The following is a 13,509-nucleotide window of genomic DNA, read 5'->3' on the forward strand; positions in this document are numbered from 1 at the left end:
ACTGTGTATAAGACCCTGAGCTGTGCAGAACAGGACCATGAATAACAGAAGGAACTTACTCTGATAGAGCTCTGGGAGAAAATGCTGTTAATGTGGGCACTGACTGCTGCAGTTCTTCGGAGAACAGAGCTGCCATTCATACCATCCCAGCCACACGAGGTCTGCTTAGCATCCTTTAAACCTGCCCAAAATAAAACCCGCAGCCCAGCTGCTATGAGGCTACACGATCCTTAGTCCCCTGCCTGCTTACAGCAATTGTCTTCCAAAGGATGGATGGCATCTCTCCATATGACTAGATTGCCACTCATTCAACCTATGCATGGAAGACATGCAAACAAGGCCTGGCTTAAGCTATCTACTGTCCTCAGACCAAAAGTGTTCTCCATTACAAACCATTCGGTTCTTTTACCTTTTTCTTCCCATCAGAGTGGAAGAGCTGCCCTTTGTCTGAGCACCGCAGCTCTGCATGCCTTGGAGAGCCGGCATGTCAGGTGCAGCCCTTAGATGCTGCTGGTGTACCTAGCGAGACCAGGGCCAGCAGCCACCCCAGGTAAATCCCCTTCAATCACTGAACATGCCATGTGGCCCATAATTCTTTCCTCCCACACCTTCCAGTCTCCAAAAGTGACCTGAAGACATAACACTGCTTATGGAAAGAATAGACCTGGATGAAAAACTCTGAGCTAGAGAGAAGCAGGGAGAGGACATTGAACTGTGTCAGCTTGCCTCCTTGCTGGAATGCCAAATCCTGGCTGTGCAGTGAGAAAGGAAGGATGCTACAGACCCCTGCTTAAAGGCGTATGGAGCCTCAGTCAGGCATCAAAGCTGTTGTCTAAACCAGTATGCAGGTATGAAACACTTTACAAAGACATTATGGTTCACACTTAAACCTATAAATTCGCCTTTACTGAAAAAGTAAAAATTATATAAATTTAGAAGTGTCCCAGAAAATGCAGGGCATGTGTTCACCATTACAATACTTACTGATATAAAAAAGAAAATAATCCTTTCTTTCTGGTAAAGTAAACCAAACTTAGCATCGTTATGACAAAGAGCTAATATGTAGAAGCACAACAGCGCTCATTACAAAGTGAGTGTTCTGCAAGTTTGTTGAATATGTAAGAAATAAAGAAACATTTTTAAATGTTATAGTTTGATACAACATATTTAAGAAAAATGTTCTGTGGGCCCTGGCCGGTTGGCTCAGTGGTAGAGTGTTGGCCTGGCGTGCGGAAGTCCCAGGTTCGATTCCCGGCCGGGGCACACAGAAGCGCCTATCTGCTTCTCCACCCCTCCCCCTCTCCTTCCTCTCTGTCTCTCACTTCCCCTCCCGCAGCCAAGGCTCCATTGGAGCAAAGATGGCCCGGGCGCTGAGGATGGCTCTGTGGCCTCTGCCTCAGGCGCTAGAGTGGCTCTGGTCGCAACAGAGCATCGCCCCCTGGTGGGCATGCTGGATGGATCCCAGTAGGGAGCACGCGGGAGTCTGTCTGACTGCCTCCCCATTTCCAGCTTCAGAAAAATACAAAAAAAAAAAAAAAAGAAAGAAAGAAAAATGTTCTGTGACCCCAGACACAGGGAAACTGTCTGGAGAGCCTCCAGGACCTCCAAGCCCAAAGGGAGGAGGAGCCCAGAGCTGCCCCCACAGCAGGCTGTATGGCTAGGAGGGTCCACAGCACGGGCCAGCCATCTTCTAAGTAAGGACCCAGGCCAAGGATCCTGGATGGCTGCTTTTTATCAAATTTCCCTTGCTAGCTTGGGAGGCTGTTAAATTAGAGCTCTCTAGGACTGTGGCTTTATAAACACTTAAGTGAAAGAAAGCTTCAGATTAATCAAGACATACATGTCAGCCCTGGCAGGTTGGCTCAGTGGTAGAGCGTCGGCCCGGCATGTGGAAGTCCCAGGTTTGATTCCCGGTCACGGCACACAGAAGAAGCGCCCATCTGCATCTCCACCCCTCCCCCTGTCGCTTCTCTCGCTTCTCTCTCTCTCTCTCTCCTCCTTCTCCCCTCCTGCAGCCATGGCTCGATTAGAGCGAGTTGGTCCTGAGCACTGAGGATGGCTCCACGGCCTCTGCTTCAGGTGTTAAAAAATGGGTCTGGTTACAACAGAGCAAGGGCCCCAGATGGGCAGAACATTGCCCCTTAGTGGGTCTGCCAGGTGGATCCTAGTCAGGGCGCATGTGGTAGTCTGTCTCTGCCTCCCCTCCTCTCACTAAATAAAAAAAAAATTTTTTAAAGGGATATATACATGTCATTTTAAAAGCTGACCCTTAAATATATATATAAAATATGAAATATTCAAACACTGGTCAGATACTTGCTGATATTAAGAAATTATTAATTTTGGGGTGCAATGAGAGTATTGGTTCTTTTTAAAATCCTCACCTTTTATACACATTTAAATATTATGGCTGAAATGAAAATGTCTTGAGATTTACTTCAAAATATGGAGTGGGGGCGGTGGCCTGACTAGCTGACTCAGTGAATAGCATGTTGGCCTGGCATTTGGATGTCCTGGGTTTGAATCCTGATCAGGGCACAAAGGAGAAAGGACCATCTGCTTCTCTTCCCCTCCCTCTCCCTCTTCTTTCTCTCTTCCTTCCCGCAGCCAGTGGCTCAACTGGTTCAAGCATCAGCCCCAGACACTGAGGACAGCTCCGCTGATTCCAGCATGGGCCCCAGATGCGGTTGCTGGGTAGACTGGATCTCAGTCAGGGCACACGTGGGAAACTGTCTCTCTATCACCCCTCCTCTCACTAAATAAGTAAGTAAGTAAATAAATAAATAAATAAAATAATGGGGGGGGGGAGACGGTATAGTTCAAACAGGACTGGCTCAGTTGATCACTGTTGCAGCTGGATGATGGGTATATAGGGTTCATGATATTATTGTTATATATAAATATATAAGGTCTACCGGAAAGTTCTGTCTGTTTTTGGAATAAAACAAAATACAAATTTTTCTTACCGTCAATAAACTTTATTAAATAATATAATTGCCATTATTATTAATGATTTCTTGCCAGCGTGAGGGCAATCTGTATATCCCATTTTTTTTTTTTAAATTTTTTTTTTTTTTTTAAATGTGGTGCAGTTTTTATCTTCTTTTTTTTAATTTATTTTTTTATTCATTTTAAAGAGTGGGGAGAGAGAGAGAGAGAGAGAGAGAGAGAGAGAGAGAGAGAGAAGGGGGAGGAGCAGGAAGCATCAACTCCCATATGTGCCTTGACCAGGCAAGCCAGGGTTTTGAACCGGCAACCTCAGTGTTTCCAGGTTGACGCTTTATCCACTGCGCCACCACAGGTCAGGCTGTATATCCCATTTTTGAAAAATGTTTTATCTTTTGATGCGAAAAATTGAACCAGTGCTTGTTTGATATCTTCTTCATTTTTGAATTTTTTGCCCTTCAAAAAATTTTCTAAGGACAAAAACAAGTGAGAGTCGGAGGGTGCTAAGTCCGGGGAATATGGTGGATGCGACAGACATGCTTCTGTAGCATTTCTTCCTTGTTGAAATTCATAAAAATTACAGTGGCGTAAATGAACTTTATCAATAGCCATGGGTACACTATCACTTCATACATAAGACTAACGTGAATCAACTTTGTTTTAGTTAATTTGCTACGTCAGTATGTATACATTAAGTGATAAAAATAGAGAGGCACACATGCGCCAAATAAACACGTGCTTATGAGTCGAAACTTGTTGTGATAGAAACGGACAGAACTTTCCGGTAGACCTTATATATATATTTGAAATTCTCTGAAATGAAAACAAAAATGATGTGGTGGAGGTTTTTTGTTTGTTTGTTTTTAAAAGAGAGCACTAAATGGCTAATAAAAGAAAGAAAGCCCATGCATTCCAGAGAGGGAATTGGCCAGGGAAGAGAGCCTCCTTTGAAGAACATGGGGAACAACAAATACCTCACAAAACCATCAGTCAATGATCACTACACAATAAATACTGAAGTAGCACTTTAAGGGAAAACTTGTGGGTGGGGGATAGAAAGGGAAGAAAAACTGAAATATTCTCCATAATCAAGAAGACATATGTTCTTCCAGGACTACTGCCAGTTAGACCTCATTTCCTTCCAAACACGTACACAAAGTTACTGGGGTCTCTCCTCACCCCCCCTCCCAACCAACACATTCACACCAGACAGTTTCACTCTCCTCCGCACAGATTCCAGAGAGGTATCCTGGAAACAGACATCAAAGGAACCCAAGCTGGCAGCCCAGAACAGGTCATGCTGTCAGAGGGAGGCTAGGAACCACATGAAAAGCAGGGAATCACAGGGTGTTTTATTTATTTAATTTTTTTTTAAAGAGCTCAGAAATGTCTTTGGTTCTAGTTTTAGTTTTAGGACAGCCACCTCTGGGGGAATGGCTTTGAAGTCACACAGCCCAGAGTGGCACTCAGCAGCAGACCAGCAAGGGAACAAGGGTGCACCCAGTGGAAAATAACAGAGGGATCCGGCTGCTTAGGGTTAGCCTCTCTTCACCAAGTAATAACCCAGAAAATTTATGCTTCGTATAAGGACATGAAAGAGGAAAAGGAATCACTGCTAGAGACAGTGTAGCTGGGGCCAGATTTGAAAAGCCTATCAAGGCCAGACTTGCAAATGCCCTCCTGAAGAGCAGCCATAGCATACAGAGACTAAACGGAGGAGACTCTGGTGGACCCCCACTACTGACCCCTTCCTTAGAGGGACAAGGGCTAGAGGACAAGAGAGGCCTGCGGGAGAGAATAAGCATTTCACTTGGAAAGTAATATCTGAAAAGCATGGGGTGGCAGGTCCAAGGGCAGAGGTGCAGTTATCTATAGCAGGTTGGCAAGAGTTTTCCCAGATGTGACAAATAGGTAGGCTGGCCACAATCACGGCTTAGTTATTAGGAAGAAAATATACGTCCCCAACATAAAGTTGTCTCCATCTCAGCAACGCCAACAAACAGGAGAAAGAGAAGAGAGATATTCCTGTTAGAACTGCCCATGTGTCAAGCAACTTCCCACTCCCACTGGGACACAGAAGAGCTGACACCGTGACATAAATTTATACTAACAAACTCAAGATCTAAAAGGAGATAACTGACTGCAACAGGGCAGAGAAAGGGAACCAAGTAACAATTACACACCCTGTCCAGGCAAACACAGGAACTGACAAAACCTTCTCCATTCAAGGACAAATAAACAATACAGACCATGAAGTTTCCAGAAATAATCTACCGTACAACAGCGCAATGTTGCATTTAAGTTACCAAAAGTAGACCACTGGAAACAAGTGGGGAAATGTAAAAAACATATCCTTTTTAGGCCAAAATGTCAAATAAAAGAAGGGTAGCTAAATACAGTGAGAAAATATTGAAAAGAAACTAAAAATGCATTTTTAAAAAAGTCTCCATTTAAGGACAATAAACCAAAAAAATCAGTACTGTAGAACTGAAAATAGTAATAAAAAAAACCAGAGAAAATCAAAATAAGAAAAAGAAGATGAAATTGAAGGTAGAATAGATGGAAAGGAAATGATAACTAAAGATACAATAGAATCTTCAACCCAGCAATTCTTCTTAGGAATTTACCCTATGAAAACAACCAAAGATGCGCGCGCACAAGACGTATAATAAAAACTTTACAATAGCAACGATTATTACAGCAAAACTTGGAACTGGCTAAGTTCCCCAAAATGGGGACTTGTTAAAGTATGCTGTATTTATATAGTGGAATACGTGTAGCTATTAGAGATCATCTTTTTAAAGCATATATTCCTACACAGAAATACGCAAACAGAAAAAAGGTAAGGCTGACTTGAGACAAAAGAATCGATGGTAAGAGGCCAACAAGGCTTTCTCCTCTATGTACATTGTGTATTTTCCAATTGTCTATAATGATCCTGTATTACTTTTAAATAAGAAAAATATCCCAATAGATACTTTGGTTAAAACAAGAAAAAGCCTGGGGCAACTTTAAAATGCAAAAACAGTGCCGCTAAAAATCATTTCCATTGAGGACATAGGCAGCTCAGCTTACAAAGCTATCACCCACCTCGACAAGTGTCTTCACTCACGACTCAGGCCTGGAACCTTACAGTTTGCCTTATTTTCAAACAATCCAGCGGGCTTTCCAGAACCCTTAGAAATGGGATTCCACTGCACAGCTGTAAATTCACAGGATGTCTGCCTCCTTTAATTTACTACTGGGCAGGCAGGCGCTAGACGCCATCCTCCCTTCTCTGTGCCAACATATTTCACTATTTTTAAATACCCATCAATTTCTAAAGGTAAATATTAGGGTAAGCTCCTTCTCAGGTCTCATAATTCTCTCTCAACTTAAATGTTTGTGAACTTTAAATCTTTCAACTGAGGTGGTTGTCCTGCATGAAGTGACCGAAGTGACCCTGTGGACAAATGGCTCCTAGCTCCATATTAACAATCCTGGTTCAAGGACTTTCAGAGGAAAATCACAGGCAGGGAAATGGAGTCTCCAAGGAGATCTGCTGACCAGAGGGTTCTGGAAGGACAGATAGGATTCCCTGGGAAGGTCTTGGGCACTCACACCAGGTGGGTCGGCTCTCCAAAACTTACAAACTTTTTCTAAGTTACTTCTTTCAGCCTTCTGACAGTGAAAACAAGTAACACTTTGTCATGAAATTATACAGCTCTCTTCAAAAAAAAAAAAAAACTCACAAAATTTTAAATAATCCTCCCACCAAAGTATCCATAATTGCCAGTCCTATGTTATGGACAGAAAAAAAAAATGAGGTTACAAAGGGAAAATAAGAGATTCATGAAATCATAAGTTTAGAAGAGACCTTAAAATTTAGCTCAGTTGTCTACCGACAGATGACTAGATAAGCAAAATGCGGTGTAAATATACAATGGCATATTGGGCTTACAAATGAAGGAAATTCTGACACATGCTACAACACAGCTGAACACTGAAAAATATTACACTAAGTGAGATAAGCCAGACACAAAAGGACAAATACTATGTGGTTCTATTTACATAAGGTGCCTAGAGCAGTCACGTTCACAGAGACGGAAAGCAGAATGGTGGGCCTTTCAGGCGGTGACGGTGTCCCCACAATAGCACGCCTCCTGCTCAGGATTCTTCATCATCCCTCTCCAGAAGGGAAGCCAAAACACAACAAGACGCTCCTCGTGCAGAGCCCCAGTTCTGACTTCATGGATGGGAAATGCACAGGATGCTGTAAAATCAGCCCTGTCTTTAGCCATCCACCAATGATAGTTTGTGTGGTAGTTGCTCCACTGTCCTCCGTCAGTCCATAGGAGGAAAAGCAAGGCTGACAGAAGGAGGCTCCTCCAGAAAGAAGCAGCTCTAAAAGCTCCTGAATCAAGATACATGGGGGACCAGCCCAGTAAACCCCTTTGGGATTAAAAAAAGAAAGTAGCAGTGGTGGTTGCTAGGGGCTAGAATGAGAGAGAATGAGGAGTTCCTGTTTAATAGATTCAGAGGCTAGGTTTGGGAAGATGAGAAAGTTCTGGAGATGGATGGTTGTGATGGATGCGCATGACAAGGTAAAAGTACTCTATGCCACTTAAAGATGGCTAAAATGGTAAGTTGTCATGTATAGCCTACAAACTATTTTTTAATTTTTTTTTTGAGAGAGAGAGAAGCATCAACTCGTTCCACCTAGTTGTACCACTGATTGCTTCTTTTTTTCTTTCTTTCTGGGGGGGAGGGGGCCCTGACCTGTGGTGGCACAGCGGATAGAGTGTCGACCTAGAATGTGGAGGTTGCTGGTTCAAAACCCCAGACTTGCCTGGGCAAGGCACATATGAGAAGTAATCGATGGACAGCTAAAGTGAAGCAACTGTGAGTTGATACTTTTTGTCCCTCGCCCCCTCCACTCTATAAAATCAATAAATAAAATCTTTCAGGGGGGGGTGAGGGGAAGAGAGAGAGAGAGAGAGAGGGTGAGAAGCATCAACCCATAGTTGCTTTCACCTTAGTGTGCACTCACTGCTTCTCATATGTGCCTGGATTGGGGCGAAACCAGTGTCCCCTTGCTCAAGCCAGTGACCTTGGGCCAGCAACCTTTGGCCTCAGCTTTGGAATTGTGTGGATGGTGCCTCGCTCAAGCCAGCAACCTCGGGGCTTCAAACCAGGGACTTCAGCATTTTAGGTCAATGCTTTATCCCCATGCCACTACCAGTCAGGCCACTGATTGCTTCTCTTATGTGCCCTGACGGTGGCTCAAGCCAGCGCCCTCAGGATTGAGCTGGCGACCTCGGTGCTCCAGCACTTTATCCACTGTGCCACCAGTCAGGGCACCTATAGCTTTTTTTAAAAAGTCATTTAGATCAATAACTCTTACACTTAAAAGAAGAAATCATCTGCAACGTAACTTGCTAAAACTATACAGAGATCTTAGAATCCAGGTGACTCGGGCTCCTTTTCCATCCTTATTAGCCCCAAACTCCAAGGCAGTAAAATATACTTCTGACTTCAAAAAAGTTGAAACAGACCCTCCCTCTACACGGACTACCTCCAAAACACGTTTCTTTTCTTGTCCGCTGCAAAGGCCGCGCTTCGTGCTCGTGCGCCTGGCGGTTTCTCTCACCTGCTCACTGTCTCCGCCGGCAGTCATGCTTGGAGCCAGAGGAGGCCTCTTTCCGTTACACACACAGCACAAGGCCAAAAGTATGGTCGGTTTTTGTTGTTGTTTACTTATTTCAAATTGCTAAGAGTGACCAGAGCTTTTGCACTTTCACCTCTGACAAATTCTCTGGTTCTGAGAAAGTCCCTCTGCTGGCAGTTAGTTGGGGGGGACGTGGTGAAAGAAGTGGGGAGGGAAGGATGCCCCTCCCCTTATTTCCACCTCAAAAATACCAAGCTTTGTGTTGGGATTCCCATCGAGTTCCTATCCCTCACTCTTAGAAACTAAACAAAGATAAAGATCCAGAAATGCTTGGGAACAGGTCAAATGTTTTAAATTGTGGCCAACGAAGACAGTGTTTTCTTTCAGGCGAGGGCCGCACTGGGGAAAATCTTAAAACCAACAATAACAAACCACCTCCCAACTGTGAAACACACTGAGAAGAGAAAATTGGGTGCAAAATGAAAATGGACTTAAAAAAAAAAATGGAGTTAGATGTCCAAAAAGCTCACCAGAGAACTCTAGGAATGGTTGCCTTGGTCATAACAACATAGTAGTGATTCCCATCAGCAGCATTTCTCTTAAAAGTACTTGTGGAAGTGCCAAAAGGGGCTGAAAACCATTTCCTCAGGCCTTCGGGCCTGTCCCTGCGACAAGCCATGCCCTCTGTCAGCACCCTGGCCCGCGTCCTCTCATTAGCCTCCCAAGGCCCCTCTTTCCCCCTCTAGTTCCTCCAACAAAATCATACCAGAGAAATTTCCCTTCAATACCACAATCATCTCATGGCTCTGCGCAAAACCCTTGAATGGCTGCTTACATCATTGTATATTTCAGATAAACTTTCTAGCCTGCTTCTCCAGCCCCACCCTCAGTGCAGACTTCATTTCCTCTACTCCCAACAAGCAGGGGCCCTCTCAGGACCTGAGTTCAAGTCCTAGGTCTGTCTTTTACAGCTGTGTGGTCCAGAATACTTTTGTGAAGGAAGGAGGTTGGGTTTTGGAAGACAGGCCTGGGCTTGAATCCCACCTCTGTCACTTGCTGATTTGCTTCGCTTGGATAAATCACTTTAATTCTCTGCGCCTCAATTTCCTCACTTGAAAATAGGGATTAACGCCACGGGGTTGTTTGAAGGATAATATGGGGGAGAGGATATAAAGCCTTGGCAGGGTGCTCAGGCCCTAGCATATTTTCCTCAGTCTCTGCAAATGTGGGTTCCCTTATTACCCAGAATTGCTGTCAGAAATATATACTGGGGAAAGTGCTCTGAAAATGGTCACGTGCTATGCAAAAAGTGTGTGCCTGACCAGGCGGTGGCACAGTAGACAGAGCGTCGGACTGGGATGCAGAGGACCCAGGTTCGAGACCCCGAGGTTGCCAGCTTAAGCACGGGCACATCTGGTTTGAGCAAAAGCCCACCAGCTTGAACCCAAGGTCGCTGGCTTGAGCAAGGGGTTACTCGGTTTGCTGAAGGCCCGCAGTCAAGGCACATATGAGAAAGCAATCAATGAACTAAGGTGTTGCAACGCGCAATGAAAAACGAATGATTGATGCTTCTCATCTCTCTCCGTTCCTGTCTGTCTGTCCCTGTCTATCCCTCTCTCTGACTCACTCTCTGTCTCTGTAAAATAAATAAATAAATAAATAAATAAATAAATAAATAAATAAAATTAAAAAGTGTGTGTTATGACCACTTTTGAGCTCACACTGGGAAGTCTCCCTAAAATATTCCTTGTCCCTTGCCCTTCCAGGTCCATGGCAAGTCCTGCCCCCCTGGGGCCTTCTCTGATCACTCCAGGGTATCTGGACTTGCCTTTTGACTCCTTCCACACCATCCTACATGGCTGAAAGCCAGCTTCTCTCGTTCTTTACTGAGTATGTTCTTTATGGCTGACCCAGGCAGGGCCATTTCTCTGTAAGAAGACTATACACTCCCTGGAAAACATATACTTCATTTCCTGAATGTTCCCAGGGTCTCCCTGAGTACTCCCAACACACACACAGTGCCTACAGACTGCGAAGTCCAAACTGAGCACAGTGTTGGTAGTCGCTTAACCAGTAAAAACTCTGAAGGTCAAAATCACCAAGGGGCCACTCAAGGGCCAAACTGACCCTTAGATATGTCATTCAACACATGCACAATGTTTGAAATTGGTCCTGACCTATGCTGGCACAATGGATGAAACATCAACCTGGAATGCTGAGTGAGGTCACTGGTTAGAGGCCCAGGCTTGCCCTGTCAAGGCACATAAAGGAAGAAACTACTGCAAGTTGATACTTCTTGCTCCTCTGCTCCTTTCTCTCTATATCTTTCAAATCAATAAACAAAATCTTTTTAAAAAAATTTGAGCCTGACCAGGCGATGGTACAGTGGATAGAATGTCGGACTGGGATGCAGAGAACCCAGGTTCGAAACCCTGAGGTCACGGGCTTGAGCGTAGGCTCACCAGCTTGAGCATGGGGTCACTAGCTTGAGCCCAAGGTCACTGGCTTGAGCAAGGGGTTACTCACTCTAATGTAGCCCCCAGGTCAAGGCACATATGAGAAAGCAATCAATGAACAATTAAGATGCTGCAACGAAGAACTGATGCTTCTCATCTCTCTCCCTTCCTGTCTGTCCTCATCTGTCCCTCTCTGACTCTCCCTCTGTCCTTGTCAAGAAAAAAAAATTAATTAACAACACTCAGAAATCAGGTTTCACATTTTGTAAATGTTTTGAAAAATCTGACCAACCAGGTCTGCATTCCAGCATGGCTGTTCCTTTGAGATGAAGCATGTTCTCACCAGTCTGCTGCAGGCCCCTCAACTACCTATTGCCTCCAGACTCACACTTTACGCTATTAGCTTACACAATAAGGCTACATACTCTTTTTTTTTTTTTTTTTTGAGAGAGATTGATTCAAGAAGGGAGAGAGAGGAGAAGTATCAACTCATAGTTGCATCACTTTAGCTATTCATTGATTGCTTCTCATATGTGCCTTGACCAGGGGACTCAAAGCTGAGTCAGTGACCCCTTGCTCAAATCAGTACCTTGGGCTCAAGCCAGTGACCTTTGGACTTGAGCCAGCAACTACAGTTATCATTTAGATCAGGAGTAGTCAAACTTTTTATACCTACCGCCCACTTTTGTATCTCTGTTAGTAGTAAAATTTTCTAACCGCCCACCGGTTCCACAGTAATGGTGATTTATAAAGTAGGGAAGTAACTTTATAAAATTTATAAAGCAGAGTTACAGCAAGTTAAAGCATATAATAATAATTACTTACCAAGTACTTTATATCGGATTTTCACTAAGTTTAGCAGAATAAATCTTTGTAAAACAACTTACTATATAGTTAAATCTATCTTTTTATTTATACTTGAGTTGTTCCGCTACTGCCCACCATGAAAGCTGAAATGCCCACTAGTGGGCGGTAGAGACCAGGTTGACTACCACTGATTTAGATGATCCCATGCTCAAGCAGGTGAGTCTACCCTCAAATCAGATGAGCCCGTGCTCAAGTCGGCAACCTCAGGGTTTCAAACTCGGGACCCTCAGCATCCCAGGTCGATGCTCTATCCACTGTGCCACCATCAGTCAGGCAGAGCTATGTGTTCTTATTGACCAATGTCACCCCATTAAATTTAATTTCTAAATTAAAAAAAAAAACTAAAATCCTTTCTCAAGTCACTATCAAAGGTTAGAAAATATGTTTCCAGAAAAACAGGCAAGGAACATGTTTCTTTGTGAAAGAGAGTATTCCTGTGCTTCAAAGCACACAAGGAAGGTCCCTATAGAAATTCCCCGTGTTTCATGCAATAAAGTCACAGTAGGTATCTGAGCTTGCTGCCCTATATTATAGCCTGTCTTATGATTCCAAGCAGAAACTTGAGGAATAAACATTTTCCAGATTACAGAGTTAGAAATTAAACACTGAAAAGTCACTGGATACTACAGGTGTAGATGTTTTCCCCAACGTAAGGAACAGAGAGGTCCAGTGAAAGTGCCCGAAGGCAGGCACAGCACACAGGGTGCACAGCCCTCCTAGTACCTCTTCCCACCATCAGACGTCTGGGGCAGACCACTCCCACTTGCTACCATTGCTACCTCTCAGATTATTTTTTTACATTCTTTCTCTAGAATCTTGTCAATTCTGCCCTTTCAGAAAAATTCTAATATTTCAGAGATGATCAGCCAATCAGGAGCTTCTTTGAGTTAAAGCAGCAAACCACAGGCTGGAAGTGTCCCTGGGATCCTGGAACCTTGGCTGCTTTCACCCTGGTGGCTGCTCAAAAGGCTCTTTCTTTGCTGCCACAGAATTCTTCTCTGGGATAGGGATAGACGTGTGTGTGTGTGTGTGTGTGTGTGTGTGTGTGTGTGTGTCGGGGGGAGCTGGGTTAACTAAAAGACAAGGGGTTGATGGAGTCTATGCGCTTGAAAGTCCAGAAGGCCTTTTTCAAAGAACGGAGGGATTTCAATCATTCTCCTGAACTCTCTTTCCAAGAGTCTGTTTGGTAAGCTCAAGACTCAGCCTGCGTTATCCTCAGTAACACCCTCGCCGAGAAATTCCTGCTGGAAGACAGGGGCCGTTTGTGCTTCCCAAATGTGCCTAACACCATTCTCTCCCTCAGACATGGTGAGACACAGAGAAAAAGAATAGGCTTTGTAGGAAACTGATCAAGTGATTCTGCCGCTTATTAGCTCAGTGGGTACTGTTAAAGATTTTGCTTACCTTGGGTCAATCATCAATTCAAATGGAGAATGCAACCAAGAAATCAAAAGAAAGGTGAGACTCAGAAGGACAGAAATGGAAGAATTAGGAAAGATCACCAAGAACAAAGATGTGCCATTCGAGACCAAGGCTAAGATCACACACACCCTCGTATTCCCAATTACTATGTACGCATGTGAATGTTGGACA

At 44.1% G+C, this 13,509-nt stretch overlaps 1 protein-coding gene and 1 pseudogene across 1 annotated transcript in view; one reads left to right on the plus strand and one right to left on the minus strand.

Annotated features, from left to right (window-relative positions):
* The window catches only part of NXN (nucleoredoxin), a 179,105-nt gene that overhangs the window by 131,143 nt on the left and 34,453 nt on the right, over window positions 1-13,509 (minus strand). The window lies entirely within an intron of this gene.
* Window positions 7,176-7,333, plus strand: LOC136324845 (small ribosomal subunit protein eS27-like; annotated as a pseudogene).

This window comes from Saccopteryx bilineata, chromosome 2 (assembly GCF_036850765.1).
Source record: "Saccopteryx bilineata isolate mSacBil1 chromosome 2, mSacBil1_pri_phased_curated, whole genome shotgun sequence".
Lineage (NCBI taxonomy): Eukaryota > Metazoa > Chordata > Mammalia > Chiroptera > Emballonuridae > Saccopteryx > Saccopteryx bilineata.